The sequence below is a fragment of the Pan paniscus genome, chromosome 8, assembly GCF_029289425.2.
Source record: "Pan paniscus chromosome 8, NHGRI_mPanPan1-v2.0_pri, whole genome shotgun sequence".
NCBI classification, from domain to species: domain Eukaryota; kingdom Metazoa; phylum Chordata; class Mammalia; order Primates; family Hominidae; genus Pan; species Pan paniscus.
The window spans coordinates 56,379,308-56,399,536 of NC_073257.2; the positions used below are offsets into that span (position 1 = coordinate 56,379,308).

General features: G+C 45.7%; 1 long non-coding RNA gene across 1 annotated transcript in view; it reads left to right on the forward strand.

The window, feature by feature from the left end:
* The window catches only part of LOC130540528 (uncharacterized), a 45,861-nt gene extending 27,739 nt beyond the window's left edge, over positions 1–18,122 (forward strand). Inside the window, exons 2-5 of the long non-coding RNA XR_008954514.1 lie at positions 14,551–14,951; positions 15,144–15,502; positions 15,731–15,868; positions 17,257–18,122. This is a non-coding gene — a long non-coding RNA (uncharacterized LOC130540528). The remainder of the gene's footprint in view (positions 1–14,550; positions 14,952–15,143; positions 15,503–15,730; positions 15,869–17,256) is intronic.
* Positions 18,123–20,229: the final 2,107 nt, after the last annotated feature.

Here is a 20,229-nt window from a genome sequence, read left to right on the forward strand (position 1 = left end):
TTCTCAAAAAACTATCACAAGGACAGAAAACCAAACACTACATGTTCTCATTCATAGGTGAGAACTCAACAATGAGAACACTTGGACACAGGGCGGGGAACATCACACACCGGGGCCTGTCATGGGGTGGGGGACTGGGGGAGGGATAGCATTAGGAGAACTACCTAATGTAAATGACGAGTTAATGGGTGCAGCAAACCAAAATGGCACATGCATACCTATGTAACAAACCTGCACATTGTGCACATGTACCCTAGAACTTAAAGTATAATAACAATAAAAAAAGTTGAATCTGAAACCATGTCTTTGCACTTGAAGATAAAAATAACCCTTCTCCCAAGACAAACAAGAGATTGTCACTAGTAAAGTGTCATTTTCAATTTAGCAAATGCACTTCAACATGTTTAATTTATAAGAACCCAATAGAACTATGGTCAGTTTAAGACCTGAAGTTATCTCACTTGCATTGAGGGTTTATAACGAGCACTAGATTTCTTCTTTTCTTTTTTTCTAAATTTATTTATTTCTTTTTTTTATATATTTTTATTATACTTTAAGTTCTAGGGTGTATGTGCACATGTGGACACAGGAGGGGGAACATAACGAGGACTAGATTTCTTCTAAACAATGGAGATTAAACAATGTACATCCACTGTCTGTAAAGACCTTGATCTTGACCCGTCACTCATGAATCTGTCTTAAGTCCAGAGCTTTTAAAATGTCTCCAGTGTTCTGCCAAGACCTAAGTTCTTTAGGACTACAAAACAGCTTGATTGACTTGTTTTCTTTTAGAAAATTCCATATGAACACTAAACACATTTATGTAATTCCAGCGGGGGTGGTGGTGTGTTTTGGCAACAGGGGTATCTTTCTGAAGGCGCAGCTCTATGATAGGTTTGCTCTGAATTGATGCATCTTTTCATTATGGGAACCAGACGCATCAAGTGCAGAGTATTTTCTAGGCACTTGAACTTGCCTTGTGGTTATTAAGTTTCTGAAACAGAAGTACCAATATTTACTTAAGAGAAAAGACAAATTATAGGGTGAAGGCTAAATTGATGTTTACATTATCAAAGACTGCTGTTTTCAGAGCAAAAATGGATGTTAACCATGAAAATGTTTTATGCCATGGCATTTTTTGGAACATATTTTTTTCATTTAAAAAGTTTCAATATATGGCAAATATGTAAATGTGCACATGGGAACACGTCATTTTTCTGTACTTTTGTCCTCTTTATTTCTGAAATCCTTCCAACTACCTAAAAGTTCCAACTATTAAAAAGTACTGCAGTCTGTTAGCATTTCAAATGTTTGTAAACTTTGATTTAGAACTGTTCCAGTATTTAATTCTGAACTTGCCAGTTTATTAATGCTTTTAAAATAAAATTTATTGCACTAGGAGTTGAAATAAGTTGTTTTTAACTCATAAAAAGAGCTGCTGAAAAGTATTTTCCTACATTTTTCCGAATAACATTTTCAGAAATGCCTAGAGAGATACAAATTTAAAATACTTAATTGGAAACATTTTACATTTAGAAGTACTTCTAATAAAATTAGAGACAATATTTTTCTGCAATTTTTCTACAGCAGAAGGAGAAGTTGTTACTTCAGTTTTGGGCCCCTGGCATTGGTCCATACCTGGAGGTCCTCCTGGGAAGGTGTTCCCATGGCCTAGGTTCTGTGATGTTGGTGAAGGGCACCATAAGGCAGCCGTTCCCAGCCACGTTCAGTTGGCAGAGCCCCTCATGCTCTGACACTTCATAAAACATGGCACGCAGCAGCTGCTGGTAGCGCCCCTCACATCTCTTGAGCTCACCTTGTGCTTTGGTGGCCAATGTCCCTGTATGTTGAGGGCTCCCCACCTCAAGAACTTGAGCTCCCTGCTTGAGGCCTTTCAGTGGCCACAGGAATTTGCCTGCCCTGTGGGTGTGCCCAGCTTCAGGTGCTGGGGATTTAATGCTTCCAGGAGGCACCTTCCATCGATAAGGACTAGGAGTTCCTGGAGGACTATCCCAGCTCACCCCCTTTTCTGTGAGTCAGTCCTGCCGTGTTTCATGTTCTCTTACAGTGCCTCAGTGGGATTGTACCCCGTTTGCCACAGTGGTACCCCACTCATTCTTGCACCTGTGTGTGGCACAGCTTCTGGTTCTGGCTCATTGCTCAGTGGCTTACAGTGCTTCCCAAACGACTAGCCCCAAGCCTGTCTCAGAGTCTCCTTTTTGGGGAGGCCAGCAGAAGATGCCATGTGCACCAGGTGACTCAACAGCACCCCCAGGCTTATGGGGGGTGTCGAAAGCTTGTGGTGGCCCCGAAGCTACTTGAAGTAATGGGGAATTCAGGAAAATCACTAAACTCCAACAGGAAGGGCCAAGGAAACGGATACAAAACACATAATGCACACACACACACGTAAGTAATGGAAGAGAAGATAGTATCATTTTAAACCAGCGTTTAAGATCATGAGCTAAATAATAAAGAATAGAAACAGGTGGGAAAGTGGACGGAGGGAAACCAAAAATCATTAAAGACTTACACTTCCATAAAGGGCAAACCAAGTTTTGTGTGTTCATTACCAGTATATTTATTTATTATTATTTTTAGATGGAGTCTTGCTCTGTCACCCAGGCTGGAGTGCAATAGCGCAATCTTGGCTCACTGTAACCTCTGCCTCCTGGGTTCAAATGTTTCTCCTGCCTCAGCCTCCTAAGTAGCTGGGATTACAGGCACCCACCACCACGCCCAGCTAATTTTTGTATTTTTGTTTTTTAAAGTGGAGATGGGATTTCACCATGTTGGCCAGGCTGGTCTCCAACTCCTGACCTCAGGTGATCTGCCCACCTCGGCCTCCCGAAGTGCTTGGATTACAGGCATGAGCCCCTGAGCCCAGCCTAGATATATTTTAAATGAGACTGATACTGTTTTAGGATAACAACTCTAGGATCAAAACTGGGCTGATTTCTTGGCTGACCTTAGTAAAAGATGGAAGCAAACAAGAATGTGGCTCCCTTATCCCAAGACAGTAAATAGATAAGGAAGATGAAAAGCTGGGCCTGCTCTGCAGGTGTCCATGGTAGGCACTGCCAGTGGGGCGGGGGCTCCCTCACCTCCCACGATTTCCCTACACGGGTCCTTCCAGCTTTCCTGTTAATCATTTAGTAGATCTGCCGCCTCCTTCTTCTCTCTCCATCACTCCACACCATCTGTGTGAACTTTTTCTGGATTTCTGGATGGGCTTCTAAATGTTGACTTGTCTAAAATATACAAGTATTGTGTATATTAGGCACCCAATAAATTCCAAACCATAATGAATACACAAAAGCCCCTAAAGACCGGTTTCCGGCCGGGCGCGGTGGCTCACGCCTGTAATCCCAGCACTTTGGGAGGCCAGTGTGGGCGGATCACTTGAGGTCAGGAGATCTAGACTAGCCTGGTCAACATGGTGAAACCCCGTCTCTACTAAAAATACAAAACTTAGCTGGGCGTGGTGGTGCATTCCTGTAATCCCAGCTACTCAGGAGGCTGAGGCACGAGAATTGCTTGAACCCGGGAGGCGGAGCTACAGTGAGCCAAGATCGTGCCACTGCACTTCGCCTGGGCAACAGAGCGAGAACCTGTCTCAAAAATACCAAACCATAGTGATGGTTTGGTATTATATTTCTATTTGAGCACCACTATGCTCAAATATAAATATAATTTAAAAAATGGGCTTGGAAACAATCCACGTCTGTTGCTCTTGGTCGCTCTTGGTATGTAGCCATTGCTGCATAGAATCTATAATTTCATCCTTTGTAGTAGGCATTGTTCTTCCCTCCATGGTTTGGAGAGGTTACCACACATATCCAAGATCTCACAACCAGTGAGCAGTCGATGTGGGATTCTACCCAGGTCTGACTCAAGTACCTTGTTCCTTCCAACTCACCAGGCTTTCATGACGGGATATGCATTGGGCAGCAACAGAATAACCAGAAAGCCTTTGCCAAATAGGATCACAGGCACTGACACCAATATTAATATTAAAAGGGCATGGTTTAGTCAACTGCAATTGGCAAAATATGTATAAACAACATTTAACAAAAATTATGATCAATATTAAGGATAATGTCTTTGAAACTTTATGAATTTTGTTACTTTTTGACATAAAGACATAAGATGTAGAGTTAGGAGCAATTTGACAAAATATGTTAGACAATTTGACTCACCATTATTAAAGTCAAGCTGGCAAAGGTAAGTAGAAATTACAAAAATACAAAACAGAATTCATCGATAGATTCTGACTTTGGAGGCTTTCTTTGAGACAGGGTCTCACTCTGTTGCCCAGGCTGGGGTGCAGTGGAGATCATAGCTCACTGCAGCCTCAACTTCCTGGGCTCAAGCCACCCTCCCACCTCAGCTTCCTGAGTAGCTGGGACTATAGGCACACACCACCACACCATCTAATTTGTAAAATTTTTTGTAGAGACAGGATCTCACTATGTTGCTCAGGCTGATCTCAAACTCTTGGGCTCAAGAGATCCTCCCACTGCAGCCTTCCAAAGTGTTGGGATTACAGGCGTGAGCCATCAGGTCCTGCCTAGGGACTTTCTGGTGTCTAAAATGTTTACAAAATATGGTAAATCATTATGACATAAAAAGGATCAAAGCATTAGAAAATACAAAGAAAATCAGCCAGGCGCAGTGGCTCATACCTGTAATCCCAGAACTTTGGGAGGGTGAGGTGAGCAGATCTCTTGAGGTCAGGAGTTCAAGACCAGCCTGGCCAACATGGTGGAACCCCGTCTCTACTAAAAATATGAAAATTAGCCTGGCATGGTGGTGCTCAAATATAATTAATTATAACTCAAGTATTTTGGGAGAAATACTTTTATGAAGTCAAATTTATCATTTTTTAATGATTTAATGTTTCTGTGTCCTAAGAACCCTTTGCCTACTCTAATTTTTTTTTTAAGAATCTCCTGTGTTATCCTCTAGATGCTTTATGGTTCTAGCTTTTATTTTTAGGTCTATAACCCATTTTAATTTTTGTGTATGTAGTGACGTAGAGGTCAAAGTTCATTTTTTCCATGTGAATAATCAGTGCTTGAGCACCATTTGTTAAGGAAGACTTTTTGGGAAAGAAAGCAAAGGCCCTCTCTCCCGAGGCCTTCTGGACTGAATGCTAACAGCAGTCTGGGCTAGCTAAAATTATAAAAGACAACGCAACCAAATATAGGCAAGAGTATATAGCACTGAACTCTCAAATATTGCTGAAAGGAGTATAAAATGGCTGGAGAACTTTAGAGACCTTTTGTTAATTTCTTATAAGTTTCAAGATACATCTACCCTATGGTTCGGAAATTTCACTCCTAGGTATTTGCCAACAGGAATAAAACACGTCTACAAAAAGACTTGCACAAGAATGTAGCCTTATTCGAATAACCCAAAAGGGAAAACAACCAAATGTCCATCAATAGTAGAATGGATATACAAACTGTGGCATGTTAATACTATAGAATAGTAGTCAGCAAGCAACAAAAGGATGCTCACCTGACTCGCACAATATACATCGATCTCAAAAAAACATTATGTGGATTGAACTTAAGCAAGACACAAATACAGACAATATGATCCCATTTATATGAAGCTCAGGAAGAGAAAAATTAATCTATGATGACAGAAATCAGAGCATCAGAGCATAGTTTCTCTGGGATGGAAGAAGGTGGGAGGACTAGTTGGAAAGAGCTTGAAACACTTGGGGTAATGGACATGCACCATCTCTTGTTTACAGTGATTGCACAGGAGTAATATAATTACCAAAGCATATCGAAATGAATGTTTTGCATTTTTTTGTGTGTCTAAATTACATCTCCACTAAAAATTACCACCAAAGAAGTTGTATCAGTGAAAGTAGATTAGATTATACTGCAGCAAAAACAGTAAAATCCTAGTGACAAGTCAAAAAGGTGTATTTCTTCTCTATTCCATTCTCATGCTATCTTATTGCAGGGAATTCTACTCATTGTAGACATTCAGCAACCCAAGCTGACAAAGCAGCCAGTATCTTTACAGTGCCAGTTACTATGGCAGAGAGATAAGAAAGCTTTGGAACATCTTATACTGGCAATTAAGTGCACAGCCCAGTAGTGACATAAATCACATTTGTTCATATCTTAGTCTTTTTAGTGTTGCTATACAGGAATACCTGAGGCTAGGTAATTTATAAGAAAAAGAGTTTAAAAAATTATTTATTTATTTATTTATTTGTTTGTTTGTTTATTGATTTATTTATGAATGACAGGGTTCTGCTGTGTCACCCAGCCTGGAATACAGTGAAGCAATTATAGCTTACTATAACCTCAAACTTCTGGGTTCAAGTGATCCTCCTGTCTCAGCCTCCCAGAGTGCTGGGATTACAGGTGTGAGCTATTGCACCCAGCTGAAGAAAAGAGGTTTATTTGGCTCACAGTTCTGCAGGCTGTACCAGAAGCATGGCACCAACATTAGGTGAGAGCCTCAGGCTGCTTCCCCTCATGGCAGAAGGTGAAGGGGATCTCTGTGTGTGGAGATCACATGTTGAGAGAGGAAGCAAGGGGGAAATGCCAGGCTCTTTGCAGGAACTTACTCAGCCCCACCCCTGGACACTAATCTATTTATGAGGGGTCCACCCTCATGACCCAAACACCTTCTATTAGGCTCTTACCTTCAACACTGGGGATCAAATTTCATCATGAGGTTTTCAGGGGTCAAATATTCAAATCATAACAGCTCACAAATTGTTGTCCAGAACTAATTACACAATCTAATTCATCCCTAAGTGTGCCAAGAAGCACCATCCTACAATTGGCCAGAAAAATTGTGGTATGGACTGAATTGTGTCCCCTCAAAATCCACATGTTGAAGCTCTAATCCCCAATGTGACTGTATTTTGGGATGAGGACTTTGAACAGGTAATTAAGGTTAAATGAGGCCATGAGGACAGGGACCTAATGCCACAGCGCTGATGTCCTGAGAAGAAGAGGAAGAGATAGCAGTTTTCTTAGTCCATTTGTGCTACTATAAAAAATACCACAAACTGGGTAATTTATAAATAATAGAGCCTATTTCTCACTGTTCTGGAGGCTGGGAAGTCCAAGAGCAAGGCCCAGGCAGGTTTAGTGTGTGGTGAGGGTCCAGTCTTTGCTTCCAAGATGGCACCGTCTAGGTGTCCTCACGTGCTGGAAGGGATGGAAGGGCAAAAAAGGGCTGAACTAGTTTCTTTGAGCCCTTTTACAAGGTTTCTGATCCCATTTATGAGGGCAGAGACTTCATGGCCTAATCATCTCCTAGAAGCTCCACCTCTTAATACTGTTGAAATTCAGTTTCAACATGAAACTGAATGTCGGCAGGGACACAAACACTCACACCATAGCACAAGGGATGCATGTTCATCAAAAGAAGGCCATGTGAGGATACAGCAAGAAGGTGTTTGTCTACAAGCCAGGAAGGGAGCCCTCACCAGGAACCAAACTGCCCAGCACTCTGATCTCAAACTTCCAGCCTCCAGAGCTGTGAGAAATAAATTTCTGTTGTTTAAGACACGTTCAAATAGTTTGTGGTATTCTGTTATGGCAAACCGAGCAGACTAATAGAAGTTGAGAGTGGAAATGACTAAGTAAACAGAACTAATAAGTTGGAAATACATAGACGAATCATTGTATGTTTTTAAAGAACAGACAATGCATATCCCATATACATTTTGCAAGACAGCCACATGCACACAAACATAAAAGCCTTCTTCCTTTACTGTAGCTAGCAGAACCATCATAGTAAAATCTGAAACATGCTGATATACAGTATTACACTTATGTAGATAGAAAGAAACTTGATGTAAATAAAATGAATATACCAAAATACTCACATTTTATATTTGTTGGGTACCTACTCTGTAAAACGGGTTTTATATTTTAGACAAATCAACGTTTAGGAGCCCACCCAGAAATCCAGAAAAAGTTCACACAGATGGTGTGGAGTGATGGAAAGGGAAGAAGGAGGTGGCAGATCTACTAAATGATTAAGAGGAAGGTTGCGAGGACTCATGTTGGGGGGAGCATGGGAGGTGAGGGAGCCCCTGCCCCATTAGCGGTGCCTACCATGGACACCTGCAGAGTAGGCCCAGCTTTCTGTCTTCTTTCTCTATTTGCTGTCTTTGGATGAGTGAGCCACATTCCATTTGCTTCCATCTCTTACTAAGGGTCAGCCAGGAAATCAGCCCAGTTTTGATCCTATGGTTGTTATCCTAAAACAGTATCAGTCTCATTTAAAATATATCTACAATTGGCAACAAACACACAAAACTTGGTCTGCCCTTTATGGAAGCGTAAGTCTTTAATGATTTTCGGTTTCCCTCTGTCCAATTTCCCACCTGTTTCTATTCTTTATTGTTTAGTTTGTGATCTTAAATGCTGGTTTAAAATGATGCTAACTTACTCTCTTTTCCTGATGGGAGTGTGTGTGTGTGTGTGTGTGTGTGTGTAGACAGAGAGAGAGAGAGAAAGAGAGAGAGAGAGAGGGGTTGCATCTAGTTCACTTGGTTCATCAGACTTGTTAGTAATATATCCTCTCTTATTGCAGTTTAGTGATTTTCTTTAATTCTTCATCCCTTCCAGTAAGTGGTTTTGGACTCATCTAGGGCTTTTTGTTTGTTTGTTTTAAACGGCAATGTTCTCATTCACTACTCAACAATTTGCATGAAACCATTGCATAATTTTGACACACACACATAATACACTTGGGATAATATTTTCAGAAATGGCTTATTTGGGTTTGCCTTTGCTCTTGAAGCTGGCTATTCTGAATGTAACACTTGTTGATCCTCCCAAAGATCTGATGCTTATGATTGCAGAGGGGCAGCTTGATGCTACCTTGCTTCATGTTCATTTAATCTGACTTTTCCACCAATCTACCCCAAACTCCTTTGAACAGCAAAGACAGAATATGAATTAATGCTATAATTAGCACTATGTCAAATTATGTCTGAATATGAGAAGGGATAGGAGATAAATATGAAAATGTAAAAGATAATTTGAGAGCAGTGAGATGAAGTGTGAATGTTTACACTTAAAAATTTTTATTCTTTGCTGTTAAAATAGTGTTTATGCAAAAATAATTTAGAAAACCATAAAAATCCCTGAAGAAAGTCTGAGAAAGAGGTGCAAGGAGAGAGGGAGAATTTCCAGCTTCATCAAAACTGTGTGCAGATGGAGCCTCTGCAGGTTTGTCATCCCAGCAGTGATGTGGACAACACGAACACAGCAGAGGCAGCCACTGGTCTTTAACGGCACCACCAGCCCATCCCAAAGTCCATCAGAGGCACCTGTGAATCCACAGGTTCAGCGGACACTTATTTCCTGGGTGCCTATGCCATGGAGGCCCTCTTCCTAGTGCTCTGTGGATGCTGGTGTGGGCCCCTCTCTACAGCTCTAGGAAGCAGGGGTCTTAGTCTGTTTTCTGTTGCTTATAACAGAATACCTGAAACTGGGTAATTTATAAAGAAAAGAAATGTATTTCTCACAGTTCTGGGGGCTGGGAAGTCCAAGGTTGAGTGGGTGCATCTGGTGAGCATTTTTTTTGCTGGCGGGGACTCTGCAGAGCCCAGAGGTGGTTCAGGGCATCATATGGCAGGGGGCTGAGCGTGCCATCTCAAGTCTCTTTTCCCTTTTTATAAGCCAACAGTCCTACTGCATAACACATCAATCCATCAACCCCTTCATCAATCCATTAATCCAGGAATGGACTAACCTATTCAAGAGGGCAGAACCTTCATCACCCAGTCACCTCTTAAAGGCCCCACCTCTCAATACTGCCATATTGAGGATTAGGTTTCAACATGAGTTTTGAAGGGAGGAGTATTCAAATCACAGCAGCAGGGACCATTACTACCCTCCTGAGAGAAGGGGACCTCATGGGGGCCATAGTCAAGGGCTCACCTCCTGCTGCCAAGCTGGGAGGCTGCATCACCAGCCCAAGTGGCCCGGGCCCCGGGGTTCACGCTTCTGATTCTGGACTCCCTGTCCCCTAACCATCCCCCATCCCATCCCTCCTTCACTCCCTGGGCTCTACTTTCACGAATCCGCTGTCCCCTCCTCAGGCCACAGCTCTTTCCTCAGCAGACATCATCCTGCCTGTTACAGAGGAAGTGGGCACTGCCGGGCAGAGCCCCAGCTCTTCTGCACCACGTTCAAGAAGGCAGGCACCACACAGGCAACCTCACGCCTCCTTCGGAAGCAGATGGAGTTTTTTTTTTTTTTTGCACAAGGTTACTCTAACCTGTTTGTCTTCTTGGGGTAACTTGTTCATTCATATATGAATTGTCACCCATTCTATCAAACAAATAAAATCACCATGACAATTGCTATTTTTAGGCGCATTTTAAAGCTATAAATGAGATCATGTTAGTTAATAAAAATTATCTCCTCAGTTAAATGGGTATTAATTACAATTTCCAAAATTACAGCAAACTCTGAACCCTCCTTTTAGACTGGCTGGTACCATCTGTTCTAGCTAGGTATTATACTTTACTTAGCCATTCCCCTGCTGTTGGACATTTAGGACGTTTCTAATTTGAAATTTAACATTGGGTGGTTTTCCAAGTATTTATGTATATATGTATTGGTGCTGATTATGACGACGTCAAATTTCTCTCCGTCTCTGCTTGCCGGCTTCAGCTGCGGCCCCTCCTTTCGGAAGGTTCCTCAGGGGTTCTCCTGTCCAGTTAGAGGTTTTGGGGTTTCCTCCTTACGCTGGTCTCAGCGACTTCCTGCGGCTCAGAAGCAGCACAGGCTGGACCCAACCCCTGCCTCGGAAAACCACTGTGCTGATGCGCCAGCAGAGGGTCGAGAGGACAGCCGCGGCGGAACCCAGGGGCGACAGTTCCCTGGGGCCAAGGGGAGCCATGTGGAGCCCGGCCCAGGCTTGGCGCCCAGGCTCGGCCGGGCTGCTGTGCGCGCGGGGAGTCCGGGTGTCCACTGGCCCGAGCCAGGGTCCCGCACTTAGCGATTTCCAAGCGCGACTTAGACGTGGCCTAGTGGGTGTTTTTCGCGGATGGAAACGCTGGCCGGGACTGCCCCGGGCCTCCGCGGAGTGGGAAGCTCCCAGCAGGGGCGCGGCGGGTGCGCTCCGGGGCCCTCCCCACTGCCGGGCTTCATCATACGAAAAACCTTTGGAAGGGCCTGGAGAGCTTTGGCCTTTGTTTCGTGGGCTGTTTACTGACTTTCGCTCCAAGTTAAATCTTCCAACCCGAAGACATCCTTCTGAAGTCAGCAGCACGGATTACACCTAAGGGGAGGCGACTCGGCCTTCTTCCCTTCCCTTCCCTTCCCCTCCTACGGCAGGTCCCGCTGGCGGGAGGACGCCCCGCGAGTGGGGTGGGCCGCGAGCGGGAGGAACACGCACGTCCCGGGGCGGCCGGAGGGGCCCCGCTTGCGCAGGGGGTTGTCAGAAGACTCGCACGCGGCAGGAGGCCTGGCCGTGGGTGCAGAGTTCCCAGTAGGACGCCCACGAAAAAAACCTAACTCCCATTATGTTCTGTAATTCTAGTTTAGCCCCTATTTCATGCTTGATAGAGAGCAATCGACCCCTTCTTGGTGAATTCTGCCAAGTTAGTCACTTCTCAGTCATGTTAATTAATTCTTTTAGAGACAAGGTTCTGCTGTGTCGACCAGGCTGGAGTGCAGTGGAGCGATCACGGCTCACTGCAGCCTCCGCACCTCCGACTCCAGCGATCAGATTCGCCTGGGTTGTCCAGCTTTCAAGTCCACCGGGGTCCCCATGGAACTTCTGGCTGCCCTCCCTCCTCAGCCTTTCAGGGAAGATGGGGCTGCTGTGGGTGCCAAATGTGCCCAAACCACCTGCACCCCTGAGGCGGGTGACACAGCCTCTCCAAGAGCCTTGGTATTGTGCCATCCAGGCTGTCCTTCAACCTCAGCCCTAGACCAAGGCCTCAGACTTCGGGAAGGAGGCCACTGCACATCCACCCTCAAGCCCACTGCACTCAGCCCAAGGAGCCGAGGGGAGTGAGCAGGGCCTGGGGCCTGGGCCTGTATCAGGCTTCCTCTCCCAACTCTTCCTGCCCCTACCCGGCCTGGAGGGCACAGACACATATAGACACACACAGATATGCAGAGACACACACACACAGACACGCAGACACAGACACGCATAGATGTACACAGAGACACACAGACACACACACAGACCCAGACACACATACATGGATGTACACAGAGAGACACAGACACACATGGACACACATACACAATTCTAGATATGGAGAAGCCGTGCCTGTAGCTTGCAGTGCCATGTGTCTGCACGCGCTGCGGGTGAGGACTACACCAGCTCTGGGGTCGCTCTGCTTCATTGCCTTTCCAATCTTTGGTCTCACAGCTGGATGGCACTCTCTAGATGAGAAGCTAGGGTTGTATCTTTATTTTCTGGTTCCACAGTGACCTCCCCTTTCCCCAGAGCATCCCTGAGTCAGGGTTTCAATGAGGAGGGGATGGTCCTTGGGCCAGAAGGAGCCATCAGAGGGCAGGGGCAGGCCAGTGTGGGTGGTCCTGGCTGCACTTGGGTCTGTGTGGCTCTGGGCATGGTCGGAGCACATCTCCAAGGCCACATCTTGAGCAGAGGGGGCTTCTCCTGAGGGGAATGGGCCTTTATTGTCACCATCCTGGGAAGTGGAGACTCTTAGGGAAGGGCATGGACTCGGGAGGGCCTGGGATGTCTGGGCAAACCCGTAAAGACAGCCCCTTATGTGTAGGTACTGAACAAATTGAGAGTTTTCCCCCAAGAGTGAAGGGTGGGGGCCAAGGCACGGCTTGACCCTGACTAGTGCTAGTGGGCAGGTCACACCTCTGTCATGCACAGGCCTCCTGGGCCAGGCAGGGGGTCAGTTCAGGGACTCTAGGATAGAGGCAAAGCCTGCTGCTAAGTTCTCTGTTACATTTCCCTTGGCTTCTTCCTGTGTCTTCAGGAAATTTCCACTAAAAGATACCATCTGGGCTCAGCAGCGTGGCAGGCTGCTGGGGGGACTGGCAGGGTTTTGTGCATGTGGCTTGGTGAGCAGCCCAGAGGGACAGAGCCTGCTTCCTAGGACAGCAAGGCTTACCACAGGGCAGAGCCCTGTGGACCTGACTCCCCGGGGCTGTGAGCAGGAAAAGTGTGGAGGGAGATGGGAGCTGGGAGAAGGGAAGGGAGGAAGAGAGCCCATGAGTCCTTGAGCCCCCTGGATAGTTCTAAACAGCGCTGGCCAGTGACCAGGGGTACTCTGCCTTCCAGATCCGGGTGAGAGTGGAATCCCACCTTGGCCTGGGCTTGGTTGGCCATGGTGTTGTGCCATTGTCCTCTGTGCGCTAAGGAGGCAGTCTTAAAGCATGTCAACCACTGTCCTGCATGAAAGTGTTAGTGCTGAAGTTTAATCATGGTGTGTGGCTGAGGAGACGGAAACTAGTTTGTATTTTTAGTCTTTTGAGACAGAGCAAGACTCTGTCTCCCAGGCTGGAGTGCAGTGGTGCCATCATAGCTAGCTCATTGCAGCCTCGAACTCCTGGGCTCCAGAGATCCTTCTGCCTCAGCCTCCTGAGTAGCTGGGACCACAAGCACGTGTCAGTATGCCTGGCTAATTTTTTAAATTTTTTGTGGAGACAGAGTCTCCCTGTGTTACCCAGGCTGTTCTTGAACTCCTGGGCTCAAGCGATCCTTCCGCATTGGCCTCCCAAAGTGCGGAGACTACAGGCGTGAGCCACTGTGCCCAGCCGTAAACTAGTTTTTAAAGCTGATCAAGGGCTTGGTCACTTCATGTTGGACAAGGGGTTGGGTGAATCATGACACTCAGCCTTTCCCATGCAGTGTCTCTTTCCCAAGGGTTCTAGAAGGAGCTGAAGGGGCCACCAGACCCCCATGCACTGCCCTCCCCCACAAAGACCTCTACTGCACCCCCAGAGGACCCACTGTACCCACGCAGGCGTCTTCGTCCTGAGCCTGAGCTGTCACAACACTGGAATCTGCTCGCTTTTCCCTGGGACAGCTTTGTGTTACTAGAGTTGGGTCTGAGGTTTGCACATCGTGTCGCCCGCCCCAGGTACCCCCAGGCCAGACACAGGGCACTTTGAGTCCCGGGCCCCCCAAGTTCCAGCTGATATGTACTATGGGCTTCCTAAGCCTTCCCCGGTCCTGGGCACACCTGTTTTGCTGTGGGACTCTTGACTTGGCTTCTGCCTTTGCCTGGAGTCCTGGAAATGTCCAGAAGCCTGGGGGCGGGGCCAAACAGATCACCCTGTATCTTTCTTCCCTGATTCCCTAGAGCAAATGGCAAACGTTTTGGTTTTAAATCAGAGACAGTGGACCTCATAGTCTTTGAACATATCCCTTGGTCTTGGTCTCTAGCTCTTTTCCTTTTTCATTTTGAAACCTGGGGGTCTGTTGCCAGGCCTGGAATCCTGGAGCCCCATCACAGGCAATCTCTTGCGTGCTGTGGCTTCTTGACTGCACCCAATTGTGGTCTAACTCACCCTTTTCTTTCACCTCCTGTTCTCTCTCCAGCCTTGCAGCTTCAGGACTGCTGATCCTGATTATGCTGTGCAAAGGGTGTTCGTTCCACGGTCACACTGTCTCTATGAGGCAGCAACGTCTAGGAGTGTTATCCCCATTGAGGGGGCAGAGAAACCAAGGAAGGAGGAGGGCAGGTGCTGGCCCAAGTCACACACAGATGAAGGCACACATGGTCACGCATACCTGGGAAAGCTTAGCAGCACTCCTGGCTCTCCTCAGGAGTTCATAGAACCCTGCGCTGTGTGGACCACCGAGCTCAGAAGGGTTGCTGTGTGATGCTCGAATCAGGAGGCTCTGATGGACTCTTCCCTTCTCTGTCTCTCCAGCATCTGACTGAGGCACATTTATGGGACTCTGGCGAGGAAGACTCCAGTTTGCAGAACACCTCCAATGTAGGCAGAGCACCAATCTAAGCCTGCAGAGACTAGATAATAACAGTTGGAAGATGTCTTTCTTCCCTCCTTCCTTCCCCTTGCGCCCCCTCCCCAAACTAGAAAGTGATGGGATCTTTGTGTCATTTGCATGATGACTTCTGGGACTCCTGTGAATTAGTTGCTTCTTCCTTCTATATTTCCACAACCCAGGGCCACTGCTTAAATTGAACAAATGATGCATCACAAAACTACAACGGGACTCTTCAAATTCACGGTCGGCGCAATCTGTATGTAATTGTATTGCAACAATTGTCCAGCAGATGGCAGTAAAGTGTCATGAAACAGTTGCCTGGTGACCTGTGCTGCACCTTTGTGAGTTAGCGGCGACCAGGCTTCACACACTGGACTTACTGGAGTCACTACTAAGCCAAGGCCACAGCAGAAAGACCACTGCGTTTTGCATGACCTAGGGGCTCCAAGTCGGCCTGGCTGCACCAGAGCCCTTTCAAAACACGCGGTTTAGTTCAGGGCTCACATTGGCCATTGCCTGGTTTTGTTTGGCCAGCAAGGTAAGAATGGTTTTAACATTTTTGAATGACTGACAAAAAAAAGAAAATAATATTTTGTGGAACGTAAAACTCACATAAAATTCAAATTTCAGGGTTTGTAAATGAAGTTTTGTTGGACACATGAGTGCTCATTTGTTCAGTGTTGTCTCTGCTGCTTTGAGTTGAGAAGCCGCCGCAGACACCGTGTGGCCGCAGAGCCTAGAATATTTACTGTCTGGCCCTTTACAGGAAAACGTGCAAAGCCCTGGATTGCTCCTTTGGGACTTCATCAGCTGCAAACCCTCACAGTATTTTTGTGTGTTTGGAAGTAAGAAGAGAGCAAGCGAGGGCCGAGACCTAATGGGAAGACCCGGCGGCTGGGAGAAGGTGGTTATGAGCTCTCTTATTCCAGGGCACAGCACCCTGTCTGGGAAGTGGGGGGGCAGGCCTTGGCAGAAGTGATCCCCCTCAGTCCTAGGACTAGCTGCAGTTCCTGTGGCCCTGTCTTCAACGTTACATTCTTGCTTCAGCATCCCTGCTGGTCTGAGGGTCCTAGTCCGTGCACCAACTTTGATTCCTGGACCTAGCAGAATAATGCTTCCAGATTTTCAAACTCCTTGGGTGACAATTTGAGCATCTGCTAATGTCAGCCCTGTCTGAAATCCCAGCTGGTTTTCAACACTGTGTAAGGGAACTCCTTCATGAGTCTTGGATGGGTAATGGATGATAGGGTCAAGTTGACATTTGACAAGAACTTGCTAAACTCTGAAAATCTGAACTTACAGTCCCTGCTCTAGCAGGCCTGGGTTCTCATGGAAACATCCTCAACAGACCAACTCAAGAAAGTAATTTCCACAGCAAATTGATTTTCCAGAATATGTTCTGTTAAAAGAAGTATGGTTATGATATCTGATCAAATATTCAGCATTATCAGGAAATTCAGCTGTCTCTACCTTCAAAAAAGGTCCAGAATCCAACCACCTACCTCTTCCTCTGCTGTCACCTGGTCCAAGACTCTGCCACCTCATTCCTAAGGGTTATTGCAAAAATTTCTCAATGGCTCTCACCGCTTCAGTCCTTGGCCTGTTATAGGCTATTGTCAAGAGAGCGAGCACAGTGGCCATCAAACCAGCAGGGAGCTCCTCACCCTCCATTGCTTAAAATCCCACAATGCCCCTCAGCTCACTGATGGCCAAGGCCCTCTGCCTTCTGGCCCTGTATGTCTCTGACCTTTTGTGTTTGTGCCTTTTCCAGTCTGTCCCCAGTGCTCTCCTTGCTATTCCTCTGGGGCACTGGGCACACACCTGCTGAGAACATTCACACTGCTGGGTACTTCTGTCTGGAACACTCCTCCGCAGACACTTTTCTCTTCTCAGCTTTTGCCCAGATGTCCTTTTCTCCCCAAGGTCTATCTCGACCCTCCTTCATGTTGCACTCTGTCTCCCCACCCCCTGGTGTTGTGCTGTTACTTACGCTGCAGCACTTATCCCCCAGCATCCTATTGGATTTGCTTATTTATTATCTAGTGCTGACTGCTTTTCCTTCTAGAATGCGAGCTCCACAAGGCCAAGCATGCTTTGTTTATTGATGTGCCGCAAGTGCTTAGAGCAGTATCTGGCATGCAGCAGGTGCCTAGCACATATTTGTTGAATGAATAAATAACGAAATGAATTCTTGAGAGGCAAGCCTGCCCAAGTACTGAAGACTGGGTTGGAACTGTAGGTACTTCCTCCATTAACAAATTATCTCAAAAAGTTTGGGTATTGTTTTAACAGGGCTCCTGGCCAGGATCCGTGAGTCGGCTTCTTGAAGTGAAAGACAGAACTCTCTGCTCTTCAGGTTCTATCAGTGCAAAGAGGGCCCACTAAGACCCACTCTGCAGGGCTGTTGAGGAAAGCCCCATCTGACAGGCACCCGACAAAGCTCCTCACACTCCGTAAATGCCACCCATCATGAATGTGGCTATGATTAAATTGTGATGAGGACTGTGACCCACAAGACTGGAAAACCAGTTTGGCACCTTGATGCAGATGTTTTCAAGGACTGGGTTAGAGAATACATACCATCATTCTACTTTTAGCTGTTTTGTTTCATTAAAACCTTTTTGGTTTTAATGAAACAAACCATAACATGTATGACAACCATAACATGTATGACAACATAGCATGACAACCATAACAAGTACAATATTTTGGCCAATTTCATTTAATTTGGCACATAGAATGGAAGAAATATTAAGATATTATTTTCTACATGACTATGTAGCTGGGATGATTGGAACTGAATCATTTATTGCACATTTGAATGGTTAATTTTATTATGCTCACATTGTGTACATATTCTGTGGCTTATATATAATCAGTAAATATTCTATGACTTATTCCTCTTCAGAAACATGTGGAAAGATGAACAAAAAACAACCACAGCATGACAGGGTTAGGGAATTCTAGAAATGGAAAAGATGTTAAAAATGGGTTTATAGTAAAATCCAACATCTAGAGGAAGGATTTAAAGTCTAAGCAGAAACCCTTTCTGGCGGTCTGCAGAAGTCTCCCATCTTGCTAAAGTGTCACATTTGGCACATATTCCTGGAAAACGTTTTAGTGTTTTTCAATTAAATTCCTTACTGCTGTCCCTCTTGCCAACCTGCTGTTAACTTGCCTCCCGTTGCTGCACCTTCAGTGATTTTCCATTTCCTTTAGGACAGACTCCAGAGAAACTCATAATCTGGCACGAACATATTAAGACTGTTACTTCTTTCCACGTGTCCTTTGTCCCAGTCTTGGCCTCAGTGTGAGCTCAGATTTCTGTGATAGGGAGCCACCATGCTTTGGGGCTCTGGAGCCAAGGGGGCAGGCATGTCACGGAGGCGTTGCCTCATCATTGGGGCTCTGGGGTTCTCCTGTTACCTCTTTTCACACATCAGTGTGGTGGAGGTTGTGATGAGCCGAGAGGGAATGTCAGTGTTACCAAGCAACCATGAGCCTATGAGAACCCAGTCAGGATTATGGCCACTTGCACTGCGGGTAGCAGGCATTTAGTACACAGCAAGGACCTGTGCATGGACAATCCTGTGTAGTGTACGAATCACCTCGTGCGTGCTTGTCTATTTCCTCCTGTAGCTAAAACACTGCTCACAAGTCCTTCCACAGTTACCTATTAAATAATAGTCACCATCTTTTAAGGAACTGATAACTTCTGTCATTTTAAACTGTTCCAGAACACAGCAAAGGATGAAACAGTCTTTATCTTGTTTTTTTTTTTTTTTGTTTTTGAGACAGAGTCTCTCTCTTGTCGCCCAGGCTGGAGTGCATTGGCTCACTGCAACCTCTGCCTCCCAGGTTCAAGCGATTCTCCTGCCTCAGCCTCCTGAGTAGCTGGGACACATGAGTAGGCGTCCACCACCATGCTTGGCTAATTTTTTGTATTTTTAGTAGAGACAGGATTTCACCTTGTTGGCCAGGCTGGTCTCGAACTCCTGACCTCAGGTGATCCACCTGTCTTGGCCTCTCCCAAAGTGCTGGGATTACAGGTTTGAGGCACCTTGTCTTCCATTCTTTAAAGAAGAAAAAAAAGGTAACAAATCAAACAAGCAGTGCTCTCAAGGATAGTGCATCCTGACCAAGAAAGGTTTGTGAGCAATGCAAGGATAGTTCAACAAAAGGAAATCTGTGAACATTACTACCATGTTACTAGAGTGGAAACAGAGTAACCTTGTGATCTGCAGAGATGTCAGAAAACACATGTGAGAAGCTGTAAAACTCTTCTGCAAGCACCACTACTGAGTGCAGTGCTTGAAAAGGTAAACAGATATGGCTGTGACCTTTCATTTTTTTCCAAGAGAGTAAATACTTTCAGGGTTAAATTAATATTTTCTCTAAGCCGTGATTCTCTGAGTGATTCTGCCTGTCAGTTAAAAACTATCATCTCACTCTATCTTTGGCTCCCTGTTTATGTCTTATGGCTATTAACTTTTTTTGAATTTTAAAGATAAAAGTGCAGGCAGAGCCCATAGATATTTTCACTCCAGGCAAGAAGTGGAATTAAAGGTTCCTGAGATTCAGAGGGGCACATGCTCCTGTGCTGATGGCCAAGAGCCTCCAGGAAGGGCTAGGAGAGCAGCTCATTTCAAATGGAAGAGTGTGAGCAGGGCCACAACCATACAACCGGTCACGCTTTGACCTTTCTCATTATGTGGATTAACTGGAGGATTCGTACAAATGGTGTTTTAATCATAAGTTATCAATTTAAACCAGACAAAATGCTCTTGGGAATTCTTCATTCTGTGAAGGGGTTTTTATAAACTTCCACGATTTTTCACCTAATTCTCCCTTGTTTACTTTCATTGGGACATTGTAATATTTTATAATTTAGACTTTTCACCTTTGGAAATAAACCAGACTTGGAAAAAAAATTTTGTCAGAAATTTGGATGCATTTAGTAAGCTGTGTAATTTATGTAATCAGGACTGCTAATTTGAGGAAGTAGGATGGTTGGAGCCCAGCCCGGGCCAGGTCAGCACTGGGCCTCCTGACCCCATCTTAGTGAGTCTGGTGAGTCTGTGGCTTCTGGGCCGCATCTCCGTCTTGAGCCCAGTGGAACCTGGGTTTTCATGGTACCCAGCACAGAAACATGTGGCTGAAAGGGACTACATTAGAAGCTGGTTGTAGTCTTCAGACATTTAATGAGATTAGCAGATGGTTTCTCGCAGGATAACTCACTGACCACCCTTTGGGCAGAACTGGACC